Source organism: Triturus cristatus, chromosome 12 (genome assembly GCF_964204655.1).
Source record: "Triturus cristatus chromosome 12, aTriCri1.1, whole genome shotgun sequence".
NCBI lineage: Eukaryota > Metazoa > Chordata > Amphibia > Caudata > Salamandridae > Triturus > Triturus cristatus.
In genome coordinates, this window is record NC_140595.1 from 804,691,138 (window position 1) to 804,715,614 (window position 24,477).

Consider the following 24,477-nt stretch of genomic DNA (forward strand, 5'->3'; position numbering starts at 1 on the left):
TTTTTGTTTCTGGTCCTAGTGTAATTGATATTTACCTTATGGTTATTTTATTCTCGACCTACTGTAAAGCGCTCTGATGCTCAGGGGCCAAGTCAACGCTATATAAAATCACAAAACGAAATAAATAAAAATAAGGTGGCTTAAGTACACAGACTTAATTCGCAATTTTTCTCAGTTAGTCTATAAATTGAAGACATCAGAGCTTAAAACGGTGAGCAGCCTGGCTCCTCTCTAGAGCATGCATGAACTCTAGCTGTATGTGCAAGGCAAGCCTATTGATAGCGGCCTGCATGTGTGCCCTGCACGAGCGCGCGCGTTTATCATATGGCTCCAGGTTGGGAAGAACTCAGAAATTGTCTTCAGAAGGCCCCAATCCCTCTAGGCTCCATGTTCGCCGGCTCCAAAACATGTATGCTTGTTTTCTCTCTGCACCCAGGTCAGTGAGTGAGAATTCCACAAGTGATGCCTGGCCACGTTACCGCTTCCAACAGCCACTAGTCAAACCTCATATTAGACCTCGTCCTTCACCTCCTCTTTCTGTGATCCAACCTCCTCCGACAGAAAGCACATTTGTATGCGTAATTTATCATTTTCGAATGCAGGTATCTATTCCTATGTGAAAATTGTTTGGAAATGATGATATTCCCTAATGGTTAACCCCTGCCACGCGGGGTAATTCCCCCGCGGCGCGGGGGGGCGGCGGCGGTGGCGCTGTGCTCGTGACGAGCCCAGCTCGTCATGAGGCACAGTGGAGCTGTGCTCATGACGAGTTGAGCTCATCACGACCCCGCCCACTGATTGATTCTCCCGCACAGTCGGGGAATCAATTGCGCGTGGGCGGGCCACGAAGGTTATGACGAGCCCAGCTCGTCATGAACACAGCTTCACTGTGCCTCATGACGAGCTGGTATCGTCATGAGCACCGAAGCGGTTAATACAGTCATATACATTTTTGCACAACTCAACTATCTACATTCTTGGAGAAGCTTTTCTTCAGCAAAATGCGCCCACATTGTGGTCATTTTCACATCACTGCGGGGGCTCTGGAGGACGATAGCGATCCGCTTTGCGGGCTATGTCCCCTCCTCCACAACGTCTGCACTAGCAGTAATGCTCTCGTTCCTGCCAAGCCGCTCCTCTCCCAGCCACCACCAGGAGAAGGGGGGAGCCAGAGCCGCCAATCACGCCAGGAGGGGCTTGTGCAGGCCAGAAAGGAGTGAAAAAAATGCTACTCCGTGGGGTAATGTTCCGTTGTAATAATATTGATATAGCACTGCCAAAAGTTTTAGGATAGTTGTTTATGCAGTTATTCCCGCGTCACTAAGTATTAGCACAAATCGCGGAATCCTCCGAGGGGTGTATTTGGATAGAACCCCCACATACCTTTCAGATCGGATGGCTTGGTCGCCCCCGCGCTGCTGCATGCTCTGCAGTTCCTGCTATTGTCTCGGCAAGATCTCGGCTTGTCCTCTCTGCCTCCACCAACCCCCTGTCTCCATCGCGCACGGAGCGGAGTCTCAACCATGGGAGGGGGGCAGACACAGGCACACACAACTTAAACAAAATTGGAGCACTTCCCCGCCCAGGGAAAATAATGTTTTTGAAAGAAACACAAGAAAACAAAAGTAGCGCTTCACTGGCAAACTCTGTAAAGTGGCGTTAATGTTTTGGTATGAATCAAACCAATCTGGCCACGTTGCAACCACTATGTCTTGTTTTATTTATTTATTTAATTATTTCTCATATTTTGAACCTTTTCCCGAGGCTGCACTTTGGAATAGAAAAATGTCAGAAAAGACGGCATTTTCAGCAAAAGTGTTTTTCTTTTTTGGATCCATTTCACAAGGGAACAAATGCCCGAAAGGAGGAAAGAAAGGGTGGGAACCCTGTTTGTTGAAGTTACGGTTTTCACTAAGTGAGAAGCAGCTAGACAAAGAGGGAATAAGAGGAAAAAGAAAGTGAACGAGTGGTGTGTGCTCGCTGGGCAGCGGCAGCGAAGCCGCGAAAGTGAAAGCATTTGTAAACTGACCCAAAACAGATGGCAGGCGCACACGCTGCTGAAGCTGCTCACTTTGGAGCTGGAGAACAGGTTTCCAACCTCGGCGTGGGCTGCATTATTTAATTATTTAAAAATAAACAGCAATCTTAGAGTGGGGGTGGAGAGAGACAAATTAAAAAAATAATACACATGGAGGGGGAGACAGGTACAATTACAATTTTAAAAAAACACGGTCGAGATGGAGAAATGTAGCATCTGAAACTAAATATTACAAACAGTGCGAGGAGGTGGCTCAACAAACAAAGCTGCTGACTTTGGGGTAGGAAAACAGGGTTCGAATCTCAGTGTGGGCTAGTCATTTAAGTGTGATTTAATTATGAATAAATTAAATGTAAATAGATAGGGTCGGGTAAGTGCAGGAAGCTGCTAGATGTGGAAATGCGAGCAGCAAAGAAAAAATGTAGTCCCTAATTAAAAAGAAAACAGCCAGCAGCGTAAGTTAACTGTAGTTGGTCCATGCTGCTTCCTCCAGAAAGGGAAGAAAAAGGAAGTGATCTATCGGACCACAAGCCAACAATGAGCAAGATAAGAACAGCAATGCCAGATTCCACCAATAGCAAGCTACAAAACAAAGACAAATGCAATGGATGGAGTTTCAGTAGTAACTGATGCCTCGCAGAGGCAGCGCATGCGCTGCTCTATGCGAGACCTAAAAAACAGACTAAACTAACAACTTAATTTATTTATGATTTCTTTTATCTTAGTTTTTATTTTACAGTCGGACTCAAAGTGCCAAGTGCTTCTGCCTTGAGGCCGGGCCTGGACAAGCAAGAGACGTGACGAAATCAGGAGGAATACCTCTCCCTGAGTCCACTAACTCGCTGCGTGCCTGCTGTGCTGCAGTGCTGACACTGCCTGCCTGTGATAGCAGGTAGGCTAAGCTAATGTAGCAGTGCCATATAGCATGAACACTGCCATCCAGTTGTTCCTGCACACCTCACTGCCTCGATTACCCTGGGCACTTCACTCCCCAACTCACTGGCTGCAATCAGTGAGAAGAATGCCGTGGTTGTGACAAATGGCATAATGTGCATGAAGAGTCACTTCGACAAAGAGACTAAAAGAGCAGCATATCAACAGCAGAAACACATTAAGGGCCAATCACGCTGTATGTTTTTCTTTTAAATTAAGTGCAAATTCAACCTGAAGGCACACCGCACGCTTCCCAGTTGCATAGCATTGCAGACAGACACATTTTTAGGCACAGAGATATTTAAGAGATTTCAAATCACTTAAATCTGTCTGTGCTGATTTGCCCAGAATCACAGGATGTTGAGCCTCCCACTTAGACTCGAACGCTGGTTCCCCAACTACAATGGGGAACCAGCGGCTGGCATGATGCAGGGGAGGGCGCCACACGGAGGGGAGGGGTCGTGCGGGGGTTCATTTTAATTATATTTAAAAAAAATAACTTACCTTAGCCGCCTGACCCGGTCCTGCGTCGTCTCTGCTCCTTGCAGCCGCAGGAAGCAAGTAGGCAGCCTCCCTCCCCTCACCTCCTCTAAGCCAATCACAATGCTGCAACGCAGTGCAAGAAGCAGTTACCATTTTATGTTACTGCTTCTCGCACTGCAAGAAAGCCATTGGCGCGACGCTCCTCCGCCCACGTGGAGGAGTCGCCCCTGAAAGAATTACATATCTTGCTACAGGGGACAACATGATTTAAGGGCATTTAGATGTGACTGCACGGGCACAACGGAGACACCAAGCCTTGGAAACACTACCTGAAGACTTTGAAGGTGATAAAACATGACATTTGTTGATGGGTAAATATTCTGTGTAATAAACTCCAGAAACAGGAACCAGAAGGGCTGAATGATCTCACTGAAGACAATCACTTTATTTGACAGAGAACATCCATGCAGTTTCATCCCAGGCTGTGGTACCATCTTAGCCTGTCTACTATGGATACTAATACTAGACAAAGGGCAGATAATAAACCACTGAAAAGTTACCAACCCCCAAGAGGGGGTAATAGCCTATTAGCTAAACGGAAGGATTCTCTTCAGATCACTCTTCTTTGTGAATGCTGGGAAACGTTTTAAGGAGAGTAGTAGAAATGCTTGTGCTGTCTAGTGGGCAAGACAAGGCTTTTTATTTACCAATCCAAAATGGTGAATGCTAATTAGAAAGGTAAATTAAAAAAACTAAGAATTTGTCTTGCCGACCACAAACAAAAAAAAAAAGGATCTGACGGTGGGAATGGGACTTAGAGGGAGCTGGTTGGTGGAACGGGAAGGCGGCATATAAAGGAAAGAGAAGCAGAGGGAGTGAGCAACACAGGGGGAGGAGTGAAGATAATGGACCATAGGGGAGGAGCATATGAGAGAGCAAGCAGCACGCAAGGCTGATAGCAACATGGGGAGGGATGGGGGGCACATAATGGAAAGAATAACAAAGCACAGGGGCAAGGTACATGTGAGGGGAAAAACAGAACACAGAGTAGGTGGACATTTTGGCGGAGCACACAAGAGAGAGTTTTGAAAAACACATGCCCTGCCGTACCTAATCCTAAAAAGGTAGTTCCCTATAAGTGACCAGTGGAAGAACACGAGTCAACTAAAACAAGGGGATGTTAAAGAGGCTATTCTCCAGGGGGATGACAAAAGCAAGATGGAGAAGGAAAACCATCATAAAAGAAGGAAAAATGAGACGATAAATCTAATTGTAAGCAATGTGTGAAATCCACTGTAAGTTCCTTATAAGACCACGATAGGTCTTTTGTAACCAGACTGCTTGTGCTATCTGGTAGGGAAAGTATGATAAATCAAGATGTTTGGGCTCTGCTCTCCATTTTCATGACCCTGCAAAGTTTGCTGCTAAGCGATGCCAGTGAAAGCAATCACCATCAGATTCAAACCTGGAATTTACAAAAAACAAGCCTGTGCTCAGAAGAAAGCAGCATGTCCACAGCACCCAAGTGGAGCAAGTGTTATTTAATATATTACAGAAATTTGAAATTTCGGAATCCACAGAGCCAGCCCTTGGGCGCTGGTACATTACATAAACACCATGCAGCAGACTCTGCACTCAGAATAATGGACATTTGTGAGAAGATACTCTATGGAAAGATTTTAGCCGAATTGCCCTCCGTAACTAGAAGGAGGGTTGTTTCAAGATACTGAAAAGCATTAGAAACCGAACTGCTTCTGTTGTGTGGTTCCTACAAATCTGTATAGGACTTGCACGTTTGAGACAACATAAACTAAGGGATTGGTGTCCAGACTGATTCCAGACACCCCCGGAGGATATGATAGTCTGTAGTCCAGCTAGCTCACAGTGCCACTATGAGCCCCTCTCACCAAGGAGCGAATAGTTTCTGGCAGCTATCGAACATGACAACCCTGACCCCTCAGGGATTGTGGAAACAGTACAGTACTTCTGGCTCAGTCGCTCATGCTCACGTTGTCTCAGAGAGATAAACAGAATAAATGGTGGGGGACGTTTTCAATAAGTATTTATTGAACCAGCATCATTCTAGTATAAAATACATGTGCTGCAACGACCATTAGACACAAACAGATATACACGGTTATGAGCATCAATAGAGTACTAAAAAGGTAGAATTCTACCATAGTGCAAAAACAATGAATATTTGCAGGCATATATATACATAACAGTAATAATGCGTACTCCTGCGATGCAATCCCTAACTAGAAGTACTTAAATGTACCCAGCATGTATGTAGGTGTGTAGCCAAGAATCCCCTTAGGATAGAGACAACCCCATTACCTGATGTGGGAGAGCGAAGGACCCCGTCTTGGTCTCGAGATGGACACCCCACAAGGGATGTCAGACCACTGTGTGAGGAGTGTCTGAATGCAGGGAGCTCAGCGTCTCCTGCCAACATGGAAGTCTTTCTCCTCTAATTTGCCCAGTGAAGATGTAGTGCTTATATACCCAAAAGGTACCCTCAGGGGTTCTACCTAAAAGTGTACTGTGGGCATGTTGGGCAAGGAAGAGGACAGAGGTGACATTTATACTGAGTTATTATGCAGAAGATGGTAATCCTGCTGTGATACTGAGAAACCTCATGCATAATACATGAGGCTAGTTTTCGGAAAAAACCACAGGACAGTCACTTAGCACCTAGGTTAGCGCCAAAACCCGTTATGTAGAACAATGGTAGGACAGAAGTAGGTAAATGTTGTGTAACTACCAAGGCCTATATTGGGGTGCATTGGGGTTCATAACACTTCCTATCAGATTGTGTTTTTTAATGTTCCCTTTGAGATGTGTGTAGCTTTAATAGCACTAGAAAGACACATGCAGATGTAATCCTGGAAACAGAAACATTCCTAAAAATATTTCTTAATGTACATAACTTTTGTGAACCAACACTGTCAGACCGGAAGTTTCTGTTTACCCTTTGTAGAAATTAAGGAAATGAAGCGCAACACTGACTGTACCCCAAACAACAAATTGGCACTACACACAGTATGTAACATTATATACAGTGCCACAAATTTCTACAAAGGGCCCCCTCCAACACATCATGTGTGTAACACTCTGTTAGGACTGACTCAATAGCTAATATGATTTTGCGTTTGTGACTTGATGACCAGACCAGAACTACCAAAGGTAAAGGAAGCCTATAGTTCCCAGATTGTAAAGTATTCTTGGTATGACAGGAGGACACCATCTTCACAGAACTGGACTTTCATTTTACTGAGAATTGTTTTTACTTGTGTTAACACTATTTTATCAGTCGAAGCATCCCTAAACTACAACTCCCAGAATTCACGCGTTTATTAAATGAAAGCATGGCACTGAAAAAGTTGTGTCTGCTGATATGGTGTAACCTGGCAACCGTGATATGAAATGATAGGGCAATTGCAGCTTTTGCCCAAAAATGCAGGAGTGGCAGTATGTCTTATATATCACACGTTACTGCTTGTGCTCAAAAACAGAATTAAACACATAAATTGCAGTTCATCTATTACAAAACTAAAATATGTTGTAAGAAATATTGCAAGTGTTTCCATTCACCTCACCTTTCAGACATCTGTATAATACACAGACCCATGCCCTGATCGCAGAATTGATCTGTAGAAAAGGTAAATACTTTGGGGCAGATTTACAAGCCCCTTGCGCCACTTTTGCGTCACTTTTTCCATGTTAACAATTACTCATGTAATTTTGGCAATTTCAAATCACAAGAGTAATGTGTAATCACTGAAATGACTATGATTCCTCTGGCGTAATTAAAATTTCCCCAGGCCTAGAAATTACAGGCAGAATGAAATTGCAATTTTCTTCTAGATAGCTCAATCTATTTTGAATAGGGAAACAAACTGACCCCAAACTGGAACTGAGATTTGAGAAAGCCTGCTGAAAACAAGTTGGGCTTTGCTGTTCTGTGTGAGCTGCACATCTCCCTAATGGGCCGTAGCCAGGCATCGCATTCTGGTCCCCATTGCACTGTTCAGCACACAAGTGACGCATGCAACACTTGCGCTTGAATGTCTATTAAGTTTAGGAATAAACTCTCAGATGTACAGCCCCCTGCTGTAAAGCTGAACTTTAAGATAGATTCTAGGGCCGCAGATCTAGATAGTAATATAGCCTTATAGCCCGCCGTAGCGGGCTATACCGGCTATTAAAGGCCCGCCGCAGAGGCGAGGGACTTTAACAAAAGCAGCAGGACTTTAATAGCGGTATAGCCCTGCAACGAAGGGCTATAAGGCTATTAGAACATTCTGCCACCAGAGGGCAGAATGTTCTAATAAATTAAACAAAGGCTTCTCGAAGCTCGAGGGGATTTAAATCCCCTCGAACTTCGAGAGGCTTTTGTAAAACATTGGAATGTTGCTCTGCGGGCCTTTACCGGCACGTAGAAGCACAGAGCACTCCATTGTCTACAATGGAGTGCTCCACATTCCAATGTTCTAATTAAGATTATCAGGTGTGGGGTTTCCAAGTTCCTCTATTTACTCTACATTATTCCTTATTAGGGGCTACAGACATTAAGCATGAATAATTCATTGTTTTACCATGGATTGCGCTTATTAGCAACGAGGAGAACCACAGGAGTGAGCACAAGGGGGAGAAGCAGACGTGTGACAGAGAACAACACAGAATGCAGGTGGAAAGCGGTACACAAGGGAGATAGCTAGAAAACACACTCCCTCTCATGGACTGCCTAACAGAAAATAAAAAAGTAGTGCTTGAAAAGCAAGTAGTGGAAGTGGAGATGCCAGCTGTTAGACTTGTCATCCTTGGGTGGTCTTTCCCAAACGTTTTGCCTGGTTATCTTTTGTTTTTGCAGATTATTTTGTTGGCCTTAGGACTCTAAGCACTTTACCACTGCAGACCAGTGCTAAAGTGCATGTGCTTCTCTCCAAAACATGGTGAAATTGGTGTATACATAATTGGTATATTTAATTACTTGTAAGTCCCTTGTAAAGTGGTATACCCAGGGCCTATACATTGAATGCTGTCAGTGGGACTGCATCACTGATTTTGCCACCCACACCAGTAGCACTTCAAACCTTTCTCAGATCTGCCATTGCAGGGCCTGTGTGTGCAGTTTACTGCCACTTTGGCTTGGCATTTAAAACTTTTTTTCCAAGCCCTAAACGCCATTTTCATTACACTTAAGTCACCCCTAAGGTAAGCTGTAGGTAACCCCTAGGGCAGGGTGCTGTGTAAGTAAAAGGTACGTTATGTACTTTTAATTTTTGCATGTCCTGGTACTGACAAATACCCAAATCCATTATTCACTACAGTGAGGCCTGCTCATCTCATAGGCTAGCATTAGGAATACCTTAATACACTTTTCATATCTTTGGAAAGGTAATGATAAATCCTCTTTACTGGGAAATTTGGGATCAACATTGCTATTTTAGAAATGCCAATATTAGAAATTGGGCCTTTATCTGCTCTTACTGCTCTATGTGCCTGTGGCCTGTCTCCAATACACGTCTGGGGTGGGTGACAGCTTCACTTTGTGTATTCCCTCTAGAAAGCCACAAACACAGGAAGGTTAGATTTGTCTGCGCACTCACCTGCATTTTGATGGCTCTTTCATGGCAGGAAGGGAGGGAGGAGCTGATACTTGCATCTGAATACGTAGTGTCCTGTCCCTATACAAAAGACTTATTGACCCGCTGATGATTGTTTGGAGCCAGGGCAGGGAAGAAAGGGCGTATGTGCACTTCAATGTCCCTTCTTTGAAGTCACCCCCACTTCAAAGGCACAACTGGGTATAAGTACTGGGGCACTAACCCTACCAAGTCAGTACACTGCGGGACATGTGAAGAACTCTGCCAGAAAGAAGGACTGCTGTGCTGCTACAAGGACCTCTACTCTATTGGACTGCTGCTCTGGAAGAATTGATTTCCTGCTCTGCTGTGCAGCCTGTTGCCTGTCACTGCTGCCCTCTGCCCTGCTCAGAAAAAAGGACTAGACCCATCTCACTTCAATCCAGAATGATTGCAAGGGCTTTTTGGCTTGTTCCCTGTTCTGATATCTCAGGGCCATGAAAGACTTCCTCCATCCCTGTAACAGCACCTGGACTATGCCATCTGTGAGTCCTGCCTGGCCAAGCTGTGCCAACCCAGTCATGGAGCCTTGGAAGTGCCTTTTCTGTGCTGATCCAGTAGAACTCACACATCGACATCTTTGCGTTGATCGGATCCAACGCATTTCCATTCAACACAGACTCTGCGGCTGCCCGACCACATCAACTCAATGGACTGCATGGCTCGATACCGACAGACTGCACAGCTTGCTGATGATGCATCACCTTCATCGCCAAGGGGTCTGTCAACAAAGTCTTGTTGACTGCGCAGATCAGGACCGACGCATCAGCTCCATCTACAGGATTCACTACGAGGTGGCGCCTCCATGACTTCTTGCATCAAGTCTTCATCATCAATACTTCCTCCATCTAAGGTACTTTTTCAGCGGGACCTGCGTGAATCCTGTAGCCAGCCTGCCCTCCATCACGGTAGGCCTGAACTTTGGATTTCCCCTGTCTAGCACAACCAGATGTCCCAGGTTGGCACTTTATGACTTTAAAGACTATATTGCTTAAATATTCTTAACTCCAGTTCTACTTATTGGACTCATAAACATATTCTCTATTTTTCTTACCCTGAGTGGAATGTTTTTGTAGTGTTTTCATTGTGTTACTGTGTGTGTGTGCATTGCACAAATACTTAACACACTGCCTCTTTAGATTAGCCACATTCATCAGCCAGCCCCAACAGCTGCAGGACGTCTCTGACTGCTCGGCCTCAGGCTCCCATTCACTGCCCTGTCGCCCCTCTAAAGAAAATTACATTCTCCAGGCGGATCTATGTACTGCCAAGCTGCTTGTTTTCAAATAATTAACCTTTGAAGCCCCTGCCTCCCACTTTGGAGACTCTAGGAACTTTACGGGCAGTTTAACTTCAAAATACATGCTCACCACTGTCCTGAAGATGAACCCCAATAATTGGGTTCGAAACGCCGTCGACCACCCCACAACATGAATTCCTTATAACTTGTAAAGATCAATTATGGAATTCAACTACTATATTGTTGTCAATGCGATGTCTTTTTAAAACTACTATCACTATTTCACACCACGCTTTTCTTATTTTGTGAGCATTCTAAAATTGACTTTGTTTAAATAAATACCTGCTATCTTTTGACCTACATGACCCTTTACGTACTTTGTCTCCTGCTCCCTACGGAATTGATTTCACTTTTCTTAAAAAACAAGTGACCCTGCCTGGGTCACCTTTTCTATTGGACCCTTTTGGGCCATCCTTGAACCATTGTTCTTAACTCTTCTTTAGATTAGCCTGGCTTCTCTGTGCCAAGCTACCTGAGGGTGAGCACAGGTAATCTCTTAGCGTGTATCTTACTTACCCTTACTAGAGTAGTGTCCTTAATTGGACAGGGTGCACAACTCTGCCAACTAGAGACCCCATTTCTAACACCAGTCAAATAGACTGTAAAGAGGAAATAGTCCATGGTAGGGACAAAGCCAAGACTAAGCTTCGAACATGAATGAGAAACAGACAATAGAGGGTGAAAACAAAAACCAATCAATGGTAAGCAAAGGACAAGTCCCCAGCTCCTTAGTGTTCTTGGTAAGTCCACATTATGTCTCAATCGAACAGCTCATGTGCTGTCTAGTAAACGTGACCTAATAAAAGGGGGGCTGATGGCCCCTTCAATTCAGCCTGTGTTTTGGGCCCAGAAGGATTTGAAAATAAGAACAACATGCTGGTGCCGCTCAAGGGTCCCAGTATCCGCAAATGACACTGGGAGACTTTCAGCATACTTCAACTGGACCAGCCCAGATTCCAGGCCTAATAAATATTGCTGGATCCGAGATTCAATTCAAAAGCATTTCTTAAGCGCATGGCTGTCCGATGAGCTTCCCAGCACTAAACAGGTCTGCCAGATTCGGAGGAAATTATGAGTACACAAACGGGTATGTTTTAAGCTCTTTATTGAAACTGAGTAAATGTTCATTCTGCCTGAGCACCAGAGGAAGGGAATTCCATAATTTAGATCCAAGTGTGCAAACGAGCAACCCCCACACCTGGTCTTATTTGCCCTTGGGATGACCAGCATGTATAGGATCCTGGATCTTAAATCTCTTGAGGGACACTTGAGGTGAGTCAAATGATGTAGGATTTGTGGTCCCTTCCTATACAGAGCACGATGAGCCAAACACAAAGCTTTAAACTGAAACCTTTTTTTGTATCGTCAGCCAATATGGCGAGGCTTATGCAGACAAAACTGTCTTATGCTTTGGTATTCCTAAGAGACTCCGGGCACCAGCATTTTAGATCACTTGGAGTTTCTTAATCCCTGATTTCGGACAACCTAAATATAGGGAGGTTCATTAGTACAACCCTGATAGTATTAATACCTGAGCAACCACTCTTCGTAAGAGGGCTTGGCAACCACCTCCGCAGCTTCCTGAGGGTTCTCAGATGACCAAAGCAGGTAGATAACAGTTTTCTATCCTGGGCTTCCATGGTAAGTCTGCTGTCAGTGATGATGGCCAGACTTTTTACTTCTGACTTGGATGATGGGAGATCTCCTTGGGACTCAGGCTATCTGAAATTGCCCCAAAAGGAGAGATTATTCCCAACTTTTAGAAAAAAAATGCATGGATCTCCGTCATTTTCTGCACTGCTCCAAGATTAACTATTAAACTACTTCAGAAATGTTGGGGATAAAAAGAGGTTCCTCCAAACGTGGGTTTGCAATTCCTCCTAAATTCCCATAATCCGCAGTCACACTGACCGCAAGATAACATAGTATGATAAAACGTGTGAAAACTTGTTACATCAAGTGAAAGATTTAAAGTGTTCTCCTGTCTTTGCCAAGGAAAGGAAAGTGGTTTTAAATTGTAGTGGAGAATGTTATATTCTGTGATTTGTTGTATTTTTTCATTTATCATGCGATCTTTTTACTTTAAGTCTTTAGTTGTATTTTGTTTTGTTTTGGTTTATGCTGCGTCACATTCACTGTTTTGTTTTCTATTAGGTTATGTGTTTTGTACAGGTCTCTTTCACTTTTTCACTAGGATGGTCTTTTAAGACACGCTAAGATACCAGGAGAGGACACAATAAGGGCAGGGGATGGGCCTTGTGGACAATCGTTCTAGAACAATTTTCTGGAGGTGCTGCCATTAATGTTATATCAATGAAATCACAAGGATTGTGAAAATGCATCACACACAGAACAAGAGTAACAAATGTGCCACACCCATTCCACAGGAGCGTGGTAATGGTGTGGTATGTAGCCGATGGACCATTTCGGACTACTGGTGTGGTAGCGCACTGTCATTTACAAACAGCACATTTTCTGTTAAAATGGTCACTAAATTTGCATAAATGTACAACTTTACTGCTAAAACTATAAGCGATCGTGTGTGGAAGTCAGGTTCAGCAAATATTTATTTTTTTGCACATTACCAAGTAACGTGTCTTGAATTGTTATGATCCTATCCAAATCTTATTTCCCATCGGATTCTGAATTATGAAACAAAAAATATTCTTACTTTGTGCTTCCCTAATTATTTTGAAACCTGTAGAGTTCATTTACAGCTATTTAAATGTTGTTGTTTGATAGAAAAAAAGGCTTTCCTACAGGCTTTCCTTTCACTCCCTGTACCTCAGCACAAATGTTGGGTAGGACACTTTTACAGAATACTCTCACTTTGCAGTCAGAGGAAAAAAAGACACCAGTTTAGTTGTAGGGAAGATAGCCTGGCATTTGACCTTTGTAGCAGGACGCACTGCAAATGGGCCAAAATAAACACAAAATGTAAAGGCATATTTATAGCGCATTCATCTTCTGAACGCCAGTTATTTTGGGGGTGATGCGGCATCCCCTCCTCCCCCCCCCCACACACACTTTCACTTGCAGCTCTTATGATTGTGGCTGGAGGGGTCTACCTTAGAAGGCCAGTCTTTCACCTGACCGCAGACCGGAAGTTGTGCTCTGCACTGCTTGCGACTGAGGCGACCAGAGCTTTCACTTTCAGCTAGCTCCATATGTTTGGCACTGATTGCCACCCTTAGCAAAGGCACTAATGGAGCAACTGACAGACTGTGCAGTGGTGAGGGGATGGGGAACAGCCTCGAAAGGGCAAGGAGGACAATGGGCACCCAGCTGATAGGCCTGTGTTTGAGACCCATTGGTGGGCTGGTTTTCTGGTGGCTGGCACGGTCTCAGTCTCTATCGCATGGGCACATCAAAGGCCTTTGCATACAAATAATGAGCCTGACACATTAAATCTGTCTGCCTCCTTGCCAAGGTGCAGAATGACTATGGGCTTCTCTGGCTGTTAGTGCATGAGGTGTGCCTGACCCCTGGCTCCCTCCACATGTGACAGGAGCCTCAAGGGGCTGCTGGTGGGAAGCCGCAAGCACTTTTTGCAGGGGACTGGGGCAGGGGAGAGGACTAGAGCGGCTGGTGTGGGCCAGCAAGGGGGCTCTTCATTTATGTATGTCTCCTTCCCCTGCATGAAAGAGGCATTTCCTTGAAAATCAGTCTCTGCTGTTCTCGTTTGCCTGCCATAAAACCAGATTTGAATCCCAGCGTCAGTTCAACATTCTGTGATTCTGGGCAAATCACTAATATACAACAGCAAAAAATAATGAGTCTGGCTGCCTGTAATGTTATCTTGTGCTCATCTAAAGCACTCCAATGCCGCTGGGCTAATTTCTTGCTGAATAAAAATGCACGCCTCTAGGACAATGGATGTTAACACCTGGGGGGGGGGGATTACAGTTGGCATGCGCTCCTTTGTCGTGTGTGTGTGTTTGTGTACTGCAGTTATGGCAATGCCTATCGAATTTCACATTAACAAGACATGTTTGAAAAGTCATAGGACCAAAAAGAGTTAGGATTTTTTTCTAGCTGAACAATAACTAATTACTGTATTGATGACAACCCCGGCAATCACATCAAGTGAGGTCTAATTATGACATCACCTGAACTGCATGATTACAATCTCAACAAAGCGAGGGCAAGAAAAACACAGGTGCAGCATGGAGACTGTTTTGTTTACGGTAAGGACGTGCAAGATTAACGTAATTCGCTTTCACGTAATTACTGAAAAATAAATAAAAAGTCATCGAAATTATGCAAAATGAAAATCTGTTGTTTTTGTTGAATGGTCATGCGAAATTCTTAAATTGCAGCGAATTATGCAGATAGAATTTAAATTTTACCCAGGCCCAGACAACAGGCAGCCATTGGTATCTTTACCCCAGAGCCACAGAGCTTCAGGACCAAGTGATTAAATGAAAACTATCTACAGTGTGTGGTGTGGTTTTACATACCACTTCTTCTCTCGGTAGGAAATTGCCCCGGAAAAAAGCAGCCAACCTATTTTGGATTCAAGTGCTGCTTCATCAGACCGCAGCGGAGTATGTGGCACTCAACGTAGTGTCGCTGCTCCCGCTCAGAGCAATCACTTGGTCCTGAGGAATCGCCAACTGATCCATTAGGGACATTTACAGGCAAGAAACATGTTGACCACTAAGGGGTAGAGAGTAATTTTTGTCAGATTAAAACTTTTTAATCAGGTTGTGACCTCTCCAGAATAAAAATAATTATAGAGGATTCCCTTTCCTGTTTTAACCTATACGCCACATCTACATCTCACTAGGCCTCTCACACCCACGGCACCTATACGGCAAGGAACAAAAGATCTCCGATAAAGAGCCCCTTTATGGGTGCCTGTCGAGCATTGCAGCACCGGCTCGACGAGGAGCAGACCCATATGATGAAGCATGACACCTAGCTTGCTAGGTGTGTGAGGGTCCTAGTTCCGAAACGAGGTATTCCCCACCTCTCCACAACTCACCGGGTGGTCAACTTGCCACCTAGGAACAACGTACCTCTCTAGTCTTCTAGCTTTACCCAGGGCAAATACGGTGGACCTTTATCAAGCCCTTATTGTCCCCTTTGTTGTTGACTATGAACTTTTATCACCACTCTTTTCGATGAGCAGTGGAAATCCCAGACTTCAGTGCTGATTCATGCTGCTTGCCAAGAAGGCCTGGGCAAGGAAAGGCTTAACGTTTCCTTCCCTGGTGGCAGAGGCTGAGTGCAAGGCTTTACCTTAGAAGATCCGAGTGAATGAGGACAGTCAGATAGATGGAACAATATAAAAACAGTGTAAAACCAGAAATATTGGCTGGGCAGACTCATTATATGAGCACCATCCCTGGGACATTCCCAGCCCCACCCCTGTCCTCTTGCTCTGTCCCCTGTGAAATTGTCCCTCACCTTCCAAGATCCCAAGGGCAAGCTCATCAACTCCCACACCCACCCCTGAGCATGCCCCAGACCTCCATAGAACCCGAGGGCCTGCTCGTTCCCCGCCCCCTGACCCTTCACCCCTGCTACCCACCATTCCTTAGGATCAGTGGCCAATTTCAGGCCACAGGATTTCCCTTCTGCATTTAGATTCAGACTTTATGCGCAGGACAAGACTCTGCACTGTTAGCCTGTGCACAGCACTGTATGATCATCATATCACTGTCCTTCACTGTAACTCTAGCCTTCATTTTATTTTTGGAAACTTGACTCAATGCATTTTGAGTAAAATTATTCCTTGACTGTAGACTGAAAAGGTGCATCAAAGCTGCAGAAATAACACATAAAAATGTATGTTGCTGGCCAAGCCACAAGAGTAAAGGTATAGTTTACAAGGTTTCATTATGTTCATATATCTAAGAACTTCTTTACATAATGCACAATTGTGCATGAACAGTGTATATACAATGGTGTACCCTATGCAAACGAAAAGTAGGATAAACTATGGTGTTTACATAAAACAAGAGTGGCATAAGAGAATGCTTGTTTGGTTCTAGGTTCCCGATGCTCAGGAGGTAAAAGAATCACATACCTTTGCTACAGGGGACAACAGTGATTTAAATGTGTCTGGATGTGACTGCACAGGCACAACTGAGATGCCAAGGCTTGGAAACACTACCTGAAAACTTTGAAGGTGATAAAACACAACATTTGTTAAAGGGAAATATTCTGTGTAATAAACTCCAGAAACAGGAACCAGAAGGGCTGAATGATCTCACTGAATGCAATCGCTTTATTTAACATCCATGCCGTTCCTTCCCGGGCTGTGGTACCATCTCAGCCTGTCTACTATGGATACTAATACCAGGCGAAGGGCAGATCATAAACCACTGAAAAGTTACCAACCCCCACATTGGGGTAATAGCCCATTAGCTCAAGGGAAGGATTCCCTTTGTACCGCTTCTTTGTGAATGTTGGGAAATGTTTTAAGGAGAGTAGTGCTAATGCTTGTGCTGTCTAGTAGGCAAGACCAGGCTTTTTTTTTATTAATCCAAAATGTTGAATGCTTATTGAATGGTAAATTAAAAAACTAAAGAATTTTTAGTGCCACGTAAAATTAAAAAATAAAAAAAGAATCTGACTGTGGGAATTGGACTAAGGGGGAGCTGGTTGGAGGAAGGGGAAGGCAGCACATGAATGAGAGAGAAGCAGAGGGAGTGAGCAACACAGGGGGAGTGGAGAAGCGCATGATGGAGTGAAGAAAACGGACCATAGAGGTGAAGCACACGAGGGAGCAAGCAGCACATAAGGGTGGCAGCAACATGGTGAGCGATGGGGTGAGCACATATGGGAAAGAGTATCAAAGCGCAGGGGCAAAGTTCATGAGAGGGAAAAGAAACTAATTATACATCAGAGGGTCCCTGTAAAATCCATAAGGAAGGGGAGAGAACCAGGGAAATACAATCAAATAAACAACACAAACCCCTTCCAATAATAGCGAGAAACTGCCCCACAAAGAAGCTAACCACTATTCTCACAAATTCATATTTTATTTTCAAAAACTATATTTCTTTTATATACAAAAATATACATCACTAATTCAGTAAATACATATCGCTATAATTTTCATTCAAATACGGAATATCTCAAAACAAGACGAAGCAGCAAAGTAAATCCCAAAAACATGATTCAACAACAATTGACGTACAAAAAATAAATATATGGACAATTAATTAGAACAAGACAAAAACAGTTATTGTGTAAAATACATATAACAATAATATACATCAAAAACAATATACAGAACAAAAACAGACAATTGCGCCGACGCGCGTTTCGGAATCCAATGAGCCGTCCTTCCTCAGGGCCCTGATGGTATAAAGAACCAATACTTCATAATAACTGATTTTAATATACTCAAAGGTTCAAATTAAAACATTAGTCGAAGCTTCGTCAATAGCATCTGTGGGAACAGTTATATAGTCATTTATTTATATTGAATAAATCAAACTTTATACTTAGAAAAAACGTTTCATATGAGCTTAAACAATGGAGTCAAAAATGAACATAGTTCCAGAAGAATGAAAGAATCAGGGATAATAATCCAAAAAACCTTTAAAGGATCAAAGAAAGTATCACTAGTCAAAAAATCACCCAGTGAAAAAGGAACACTTCAAGAGTGAAGATAGACCCACATGCACCAAAAATTCAAGAATATATACATAAATATCAATTTCTACATACTTGTCAACCCACACGTTGTAAACATGGGGTGCTATAGGTCATAGATGTAGATTATATCACCAACATTCTTATCCAAATGTTCGGATTAGTAAATGCGTGTCCTGGGTAGAGAAATCGTTTTGACCATGGATAAGGCCCACCAGTCACTATGGAAATTTAGATTTTTTTTTTTAAAAAGTCCTCTTAGTAAGTTGACTAAAAGAGAAAAGATACATATAACAACATTAAGAGTAATATATAAAAAACTATATATAAATCGAATTGTTTTTAGTTTCAATCCGAAAGGCTATTCAATAGAAGTTCTATAAGAACCGCCATAACACCCACCTCAAAAGAAGTTGATGTCCAAGTATATCCAAAACAGAATATCGTATGCTTAGAATGACATAAAATACATGAAACGATCCGTTTCCACAAGAAACTACGTACACGGAATAAGAGAAAAGGATGGGGAAAAGAAAACAGATCAAGGTCAGACAAGGTGATCAAAGTTTATTCCTGAGTCATAGAGAGACATGTCCAAAAAACATGTATATATCTCTTACTGAGTCGTACCTTAAATCATCGCAGATTATTCAAATTTATTACATTTTGGGAGTGGTAAGTAATCCAATCGCTCAGCCTAAATTCCTCTCCCTAACAATTAACAAATCTGAAACACAAGATAAGAAAGAGAAAATGAATAGAGGACACGCAGGCCACTATAATGGTAGATTCAATGTACATAAGATGTGAGCCTCTACCCTAAATGTAAAGCCAACGTACATCTAATAATCGAATGGCACATCCGAGAAAAGAATGTTAAATGGCAGAATGGTAGTGACGAATGTCAAATCGAAACAGAAAATAGTGTGTTCGTGTAGATAGAGTCTGTATCGAACGGCTCCGGAGAGTTCACTAATGCTAAAAATACACTATATAAAATGTTATAAGCTTAAGCATTTAGCAGCTACTGCCTAATGCAAGACTAGGAGAAAACAGGGTGAGGAGAGGGAGGCTCGATCATAAAGAAAACTTACAGATAATAGCAAGAGTTTTCTTAGTGTGTCCTAGATCCACCGTCAATCCTCTTCTCGTGCAGTACGGAAATAAACGGATCCCTAACGTGAGCTCTCTTTAAATAGTGCTCGCGGTAAACTCAAGGAATCCGAAACCCAGTACAACTGGCGATATACCAAACGCTAGACTGCAAACTAGCGCCCTGACGTCAATGTGCCGCCATATTGAAGTAATGGGAGTATGGGGCCCGTTCCGAGAAATAGAAATCCTAATCAAAAAGGTAAATAAAGAATCCATGAAATGAATCAAAATCTTTACTAATGCCGAAGGTAGACTCCGTATAAGCAATACGTGAGCCTTACTTACAGCAATAAAAAAACATAACGTAATAAGCATATATATAGAAAAAATAAATACAATTGATTATTCTTCAAAAAATCTCAAAATCAAAACATCAGTATTCCAAAAATCATGAAGTTAGGAGGTATATCAGCTAATCAATAATAAACAAAAGTCAGTGACAAAAAAGAGAAATGTTGACCGGCATAGTAAAATGGCAGCCATATTGGAACAGGAATACAATCTGTTTGGTAAATAGAGACAATAAGCGCGAACCTTCTAAGAAAGACTATAGATAACAAAATACTATAAAAGTAAAGTCCCAATCCAAGCGCATAGAGACAGCAAACAAGAATAAGGAGCTATAGGGTATGTCATTAAGAAGCATAGCATATCCGCAAAGATATTATATTTACGAAATAGCGTTTTGCCACGGCAAAGATTCATTTAAGCCTATCTCAGAGGTCCTGAGGGTAAAAATCCAAAAGACTTCTCTTTTCAATCTAAGGGAATCACTGTTGCCATCTATAGGTGTATGGATACGTTCCAATATCAACCATTGGAGATCATTGATGGAATGTTGATTCTCTAGCCAATGTTTAACTAGGGGTGCTCCTGCACGTTTGGTTTCAATAGCGTATTTGTGTTCACCAAATCTGACCCGCATCTCCCTACTGGTTTCCCCTACATAGCCTTTATTACAAGGACAAAGAATGAGATAGATCAAGTTAGAGGTCTTACAATTTGTCATTTCATTAAACAGAAAAGTTCTGTTTCTCCATTGAAGGCTAGTCGTAGTTTTAACAAAGGCACAGGCCTGGCATCCGCCGCATCTGTGTGATCCTAAGACTGGGTTAGTTCCAGTGATGGAACGCTGAATATTATCTTTCCTATCAGGTAACATGGATTTAACCAGTAGGTTTCTCAAGTTTCTGTTTCTGCGGAAGGCAAAAATGGGTTTTGGCATAGTCTTCATCTGAGTCCCAGAATTAAGAATATGCCATGAGGAATTAATCACTTGACGTAATTTCGAATGCCTAGTGACACAGACTAAACTCTCTTGAGTTTCTTTTCCCTTGGGTTGTAAAAGAAAATCGCGATTATAGTATTTCTCTCTTTTATACGATTCTTTGATTATTCTGTGAGGATGTCATCTATTCAGAAGTTTAGTTTTTAAATTATCAGCATCAATTTCAAACGATTTAATACATGTACAGTTCCTGCGGAGATGCAGGAACTGGCTAAAAGGAATACTATCTTTTTGGCTCCGTGGATGGTAACTGTGGTATTGTAACAGGGTGTTTCTTGCTGTAGGTTTGGTATACAGAGAAACCGCAATATGTTCCTCTGCTACCTCAATCCTTATATCTAGAAACTCAATTCTTTCTTTAATGGTTTGGGGGTAAATTTAAGATGTGGATCACAAAGATTAATCCACAGCATGAATTCGGAAAGATGTTCCTCAGGCCCACTCCAAATAAAAAAGATGTCATCGATATATCGAAAATAGTGAGTAATGTTTTCAGAAAATGGAGCAACCTCATTGTAGATAAACTTATTTTCAAAGGCACCCATATACAAATTAGCCACATTCGGGGTTCAGGCCACTCCCATACTAATGCCAAGCGTTTGCTTATGTATGGTTTTATCAAATTGAAAATAGTTCTCTTGTAGTACAACCGCAAGACATTCTAGAACAAAAAGATTGTCTAAGTTGTTCGTACTCTTTTCCAAAGCAATTATTACCGCTTCCAAAGCCCCAATTTGGGGTATATTGGAATAAAGTGCCTCAATGTCCATTGAGACAAGAAAATCATTCGTAGAGTTGAATTCAAAGCCTTCAATTTTACTTATCAAATGGCCAGTATCTCTCACATAAGCTGGGAGATTACTCACCAACGGTGCTAGAAATACGTCAACAAATTTAGATAAAGGTTCCGTCAATGAACCAATCGTAGAGACTATGGGCCTGAAGGGAGGATTTTCCATATCTTTATGTACCTTTGGGAGGCCATATAACACAGGGATTTGGAAGTAATCCTTATTCAAGTATTCAAATTCCTGAGTACAGATACTCCTGTTGTCCAAAGCTCTCTGCGTAATATCCAGGATATTGTTCTTAATTCTACGTTCTGGATAGCTCATAACTTTACTATAGTTTGCAGGAATGTTGAGCACCTTCTGTATTTCAGCTTTATATCTATCACAGTCCATAATCACAATACCACCACCCTTGTCACTGGGTTTAATGGTCAAATCCTTATTCTTCACAAGTGACTGCATTGCTTTATACTCATCATAATTCAAATTTTAAGGGGGTTTAGGAACAAATTTCATCATGTTGCTGATTTTCGTATTAACCTTTTAAAAAATCCCTTCTTCAGGACCAATATCGTCCAAACCTGGAGTAAATACCGACCTAGGCATGAGTCCAGATTTGTTATCGATCTCACTGAAAACCCGAATTTCAAAGAATCTTTTGAGGCAAATTTTGCGAAAGAAGGATTGGAGATCCTGATTCAATTCAAACCGATTAAGGTTAGTGCTAGGTATAAACGAAAGACCTCTGACTAATAAATCCTGAGATGTAGTATCAAAGTTATCTTGGAGATATTAAAAATCGGGATCGGTTCAATCTGTATAGAGGAATCTATTCTCTCCAATATTGGTTCCGTCTCGGAAACTGGGGGGGATTGTCTGTTTGTTGGTATCGTCCCCTCTCTTGAGTTCTGTATCTCCCCCTCATATTCCCTCTGCGGTTGCCTAAAAAACAGGTATTTCTTCTTTGACCTTCAAACGGAATTCTTCTGTTGCCATAATTCTCAAAGGTGTTCTGACCACCCTCACCCTCAGATTCAGAGGTATCAGAGAATGTAAGTATTCTATTACTTTACCAATATTGCTGGTCATCCCGATTGGTAGAAAGAGTGATTGGGTGATTATAGTATTGAGCTCCTAGATAGGGATATACTCGTTCTTCTGAGAAATATTGTATGTCCTTACGTAACTTTTCTGTTTTTTCTTGATCAGATAGTCACTGAAAGAGCTCAATTCTAAGTTAATATCTTCAAGTTTTCTCTTAGCATCTTCTACTGAGTTATTCTTTTTCATAGTGTCTTCCATTTCAGCTATTTCCTTAAAGAGAGCGTCTACTACCTCGCTAGCCGTTTCTATTACAAGGATCATAAGATCCCTAGAGCATTTGTTGGCTATTAGTGACCAGCGTTCAAGAAATTTCCTTATTTCGACAAATAGGCCTGGTATGTTCCTGATTCTAAGACCATTCGGAATGACCCCTGCCTTGAGGTATTCCAGCATAAACTCCGGATGAGATGCAGTACGTTTGGCTTTTTTTAAGGTTGAGGAGTTTCAGCCAATCCTCATTGTCACCCCTGAGATTAGAGGGGGGGGGGGGGTTTCAGATGAAAAACCCTCCCCCATCAATGTTGCTAAATCTTCATCAGTAAATCCAAAGGTTTTAATCCTATCCATATTATAATCTAAAAACGCAAGCAATCAGGGAAGCAAGTCTTAGTATAGTGTAAACTCCAAGAACATGGATATTATCATAGACAGACAATGATACAATGTGCTCTAGCAAGTGCGAAATGAAAAAATAAAAAATAAATGATTAATAAGTGCAACAAGAAAAGAAAATACAATAGCAAAAAACAGGGATAGTCAGGGTAGGAATAGAGAAATGCAATATAAATATTAAAGAAAAAGAAACTAATACAGTAGACTCTCAAAACATCAAGCTCATATGAAAACTGCCAACCTACCCTCACAACAGCGTGCCAGGAACAGAAACTAATTATACATCAGAGGGTCTCTGTAAATGAAAGGGAAAAGCACAGATCACAGGGTGGGTGGCCATTTGGGGTTGGAGCACACAACGGAGAGAGTCGAAAAACACATGCACTGTTATGTGCTTAATAAAAAAAAACATAGTTCCCATAAAAGTGGCAAGTGGAAGAACACAAGTCAACCAACATGGGAGGATGGGGAATGACAAAAGCAAGATGGACAAAGAAAAACATCAAAATAGAAGGAAAAAATGAGAGTGACAATAAAGCCAATTGTAAGCAATAGGCTGGTTAAAACCCACTTTAAGTTCCTAGCAAATCTTCAATAGGTCTTTTGTAACGAGACTGCTTGTGCTGTCTGGTAGGGAAAGTATGATAAATCAAGATGTTTAGGCTCTGCTCTCCAATTTCCTGGCCCTGAAAATTCTTCCGCTAAGCGATGCCAGTTAGAGCAATCACCATCAGATTCAAACCAGGAATTTACAGAAAACGAGCCTGTGCTCAGAAGAAAGCATGTCCACAGCACCCAAGTGGTGCACGTTTTATATAACATATTACAGAAATGTAAAGTTTCTGAAATCCGCAGAGCCAGCCCGTGGACACTGGTACATTACCTAAGCACCATGCATCATGGACTCTGCATTCAAAATAATGGACACTTTTGAGAAAGTATTCTATGGAAAGATTTTAGATGAATTGCCCTCCAAAATTAGAAGGAGAATGCACTCATACAACTACTCAAGCCACCAATGGATGACCCATATAGACACTCATGCAGCTACTGACCAACCCATGCAGCAGCTTGGAAAACAACAGACAGGCTGATACAGACATTCACAGAGTTTAGTCACTAACCCATGCATTTAGTAAGACACGTTTAATCACTCACTTAAACAGTCAGTCATGCTCCTACTAAATCCTCCATTCAGACACTTATACACCCACTCATTGTTCAATACACCTTGGCATATATATAATACATATTTGAACTTTAAAGAAAAACACAGTCACTGGATGATGTCATCAGTGATGTCATCAGTGATGTCATTTGAGATGTCATCAGTGAAGTCATCAGTGATGTCACTGACCATGTCGTGAATGATGTAATATGTGATGTCATCAGCAGTGCATTGCAGGGGGGCGAGTTATAGTTAGCTGAACTAACTATAACGTGGGAATTACTCTGGTTTTGTACGAGTGAAATGTCCAACTAAATATAACGTCCCTGAAACCTATGGTTTTTTC